This window comes from Gavialis gangeticus, unplaced genomic scaffold (assembly GCF_001723915.1).
Source record: "Gavialis gangeticus isolate Ggan-Ray unplaced genomic scaffold, GavGan_comp1, whole genome shotgun sequence".
Classification (NCBI taxonomy): Eukaryota; Metazoa; Chordata; order Crocodylia; family Gavialidae; genus Gavialis; species Gavialis gangeticus.
In genome coordinates, this window is record NW_017729004.1 from 20729854 (window position 1) to 20733903 (window position 4050).

A 4050-nucleotide genomic window follows, 5' to 3' on the forward strand; every position below is an offset into this window, starting at 1 on the left:
AGCTAAGAGGATTACACCAGGGGTGAACTTGACCCCCTCCATGAACTGCTGCAGTCTGGGCATGAAACTAAGCCTGTTCTTAGGGGAGCAAGTGGCGCATTAGCTCAGCCTGCAGCACAAACCCATCATGTCTTTTCAGCCCTAATGTACTGTTCCATCCCCAGTGCTAAATAGAAATAGGCTTTTGGCTTGATGAATGCATTGTACAACTGCTCAAGTGCCTTGTTATCCTGCTTGAACTACAAAAGGCTCCAGCTCTGAGGCCCTGAGTGAAGGCAGTACTACAAAACCTTCATAGATTCACTTGAACACCTGATTCAAATATGGCAGGCTTACTATTTCACAGTTCATACAATTAAATAATATAAGGCTTCTGCATTATCACATGCTGTAACATGGCACAATCGAGCAATGGTAAATCTTAGCATATGTAGCAGTTCAAGATGCCAGCTAGATTACACTGGTGGCATACTAAGGACCACTGTACAAAGCAGGTAATATAGTACTGCTGAGATTTACACTTTATCCATTGCTACATGGGGCTGAATCAGACTCGTTTTCAAGCCCTTCAGTAAAGGTTTTGGGCCTACAGACCTCCCCCACCCATCCCTCCGCTTCCTGTATATGAACTTATGTCAAAAACTCCATTGCTTTCAGAAAAAAACAACACACTGATTTTTTTTTCAGCAGCTGAGGATCTAGGCAAGTGAGTTTGCCTATGTGAGGGCAAGAGATATAAAGCCAATGTAACAATTAAGCTCATTAGGCTGTATACAGATAGCTTACAAGTTCGGCACACATGAGCTAGAGCTTTCTCAAGCCTCCAGTGGAGGACAAAAATAAATATATAAATTTTATCTATACCTACATTATACATATAAAATATCTATCTATGTATCTATATAGTTATAGACAAATAAAATATATTGATTTTTTTTGTCCTCCCTCCACTTGCTGCCTCCATGAGGGACTTGAAAGCTCTAGCACAGATAGAGCTGTTAAATTATACCACAAGAAAAACAGCCCTAATGATGCATCTTCTTTGGTGCCAAGATGAAAGTCATCTTTCTGCACTGAGAAAGCTGCAGGTTAACACAGACAAGCACATAACCAAGCCTAAACAACATAAAACAAGCCCATTCTGGGAAAAAAGGGGAAAAAATTAGGTTATGAAGGTTTTCACTGTTCTGCATTGTACTTGCTTCTGGCTTGGTGAAGGTAAGCACTAAAATATTTTCATTACTCTTCCTCATAGGACAAGTAAAATACTAATAAACAATATGGGACTGTGAAAATTGCCATATAGGATCAGCCTCCTAGTCACCTAGTTTCTTTCTCTAATAATGGCTTATCATGCTTATTGGGAAAGTACTTCCTGGTCTCAGGAACCTGTTAGTTACTGTTTGCTGCAAGGGTTTAGTCTCTATGCCGTTTACCTAGTGGAGGTGTGCTTGTTCCCATTATCTACCCAGACTCTTGCTATTCTTTTGGGATCAATTACATTTTGTGGCAAGCGGTTCTGCAGATCACGTGCTGTACAAGAAAGCATTTTCTTGCAGCATTTCTACAATTCAGTGCTATTTATTGCCTGTGTGTCCTGTCCCTCTATGAGAAGCATAAGTAGGAAAACCTAGCTTACCTTCTTCTGTACTGTTCATTTTTTTACCTCCACTGCTCCCCCTAATTTATTTTTTCTTTACACTAAACAGGCCTAATCTTTGAATTCTCTCATCCTTCTCAAAAGTCTTTCCATGCCTCTGACCATATTCCTTCCGAATGTTGGCTCTCTTCTTCATCTGAAAAGGGGGTGAAGTACTCTGTCCTGAGCAGAGCAACCTGTATCTAAATTAAGATGGAGAATTTTCTATTGGATGTGCCGAGGCAGACTTCTGTTGCTCTGCTAATAGAGCAAATGTCAAATCTAAAGGCACAGACAGAAGTGACAATTTTCACCCAATCTGGCCCCTGAAAGCACTCTACACATCCATGGCCAAACACAAGTGCACAGCTGCAGAGCACTTTAAAAGGGCTCAGTCCCATGACAGTCTGAACTCTCATTGCACGAGGGTTCAGATGAAGATGGTCCAAAACCGAGCACCTTCATTGACATCTTTTAGTGCAAGCCGGGAGCAGGGCTCCGCTGAAGCAGCTTAGCCCTGCTCCCAGTGCTGTCTTCAGAAAGGAGGTGTGTGGGGAAGGGAGCTGAGGGAGTTTGGTTTGGGGTTTTCCAGCTGGTGCTGGAGGATGGGGCAGGTGGATTGGAGGGTGGGGGCAGGGAGGGGAGAAGGGATGGGCTAGGGGAGAGTGGCTCCAAATTGCAGCTGAATCCCCCAGCCCCCAGGATCCAACAGTGAACATCTGTTGTGTCCAGGGGATTGCTGCAACTAAAAGCTCTTCCTGCCAAGCGCTATGAGTTAGGAGCTCCACTTCTGTCTGCGCCTTAAGTCTCTAGCCACGTTCTATTTTGCATCACAACAGCCTGAACCACACGCACGTATGCACAGAAACAGACACACAGGTCAGGTACAGACATTACACTTCTACTGATCAAAAACCCATAACAGAAGTTCAGCGCACAAAACTAGTCTATACCCATAACAGAACAGAAATTCAGTGCACAGACTGGTTTAAAAATGGCAGAACCTGGTCTAAGATTCCCCCCACCCCAACAACCAAAGGTGAATGCGTGTTCTGTTCACTCCCCATCTAAACTACACCACTTACAGAAAAACACCTAACTTGGTTCACCTCAGGCTTTTTGAATGCCTGTACCTAGCTGTACATACATGCATCCTGCCCCCCCCCCCAATTTCCCCCTACATGACTAAGTTCTTCCCCATGCTGCATCCTCAGAACAGATTCAATACTGCCCAGGTATGTCATAGTTTCCTTTATCACATATCCAGCTTACCTAGGACAGTGGAGTGGCTATACAAAGAACTGGTGACCTGTTGGTTTTCAGGTTGCCCCATGCACTGCAGGCCAGAGTCCCTTCTCATTTACATTGATGACAATCCACTGGGGTAGATTCTGCTCCACTCCTACAATATATGGCCTGTGCAGGTAAGGCATGCGTGGGAAACTAAAGCTGTGGGTTGTGAGACCAGCAGTGGCAGCTCCAAAGCAGGGGGTAAGAAAACACCTTCCAATACCTGATGACCCCCTCCAACCCCTTTCCTCCCAGCCATCACCATGCTTCTGCCCCAAATAACCCTGAGATTCTGCCAAGTGGGATCTCTTTCCTGAGACAGGGTCTAGGCTACCCCCCCAACACACACACACTTGTGCACCCCCAGCCACCCTAGTGTAAAAATATAACAATGGTCTTTACTAAACCCAGTCTTTTTTTTTTTTTTTTTTTTTAACTCAGTGCTTTTGAGAAGGGGGAGCAGAAAATTACAATTCCATGCCACAATGTCATCTTCTTGCCAGCTCTGCTTGCTTGATTCTTTCAGCATCTCTCCTTCAGACATTTAGTTATTTAATGTAATTAGTAATTAAATTTAGTTACTAGCGTATGAAGGCCACACATACTCATGTTGAAGGTGGCTGCTTCATTTTGGTAGATTCAGTGTGGCTGTTAGGCAAATGCCACAGCAATTTTGAGGTAGTAAAATATGAGTAGTTGGGATGTACTGAATGCAACGCAACCATGGCTTACCCAGAGGTACCAAAAAAGCACCAGACTATATTGCAATATTCATAATACTCCACAGACAATGTGACTTTATTCACAAATGTGATTTTTACAGAGGTAGAACAAAATACTTTGTATAATCTTTTTTTGTTTTAATTATATACATATAAAGAATCTAATAGAACTGAATGAACAAGAAAGAAACAAAACATCATTATGCCATCAAATATAGTACAAACAGCATGCATCAGAACATCTTCAAATGAGAGCTTGCTGGTGTATCTTTATTTTTATTTGAATGAAAATGAAGAGTAGTGGAAAAAGCATCATGCTCTGACTAGATTCAGTATGCCAAGGCTTTGTATTTTTTTGTTATATATATATTTTTATTTACTTTTTTTTTTTTTTTTTTT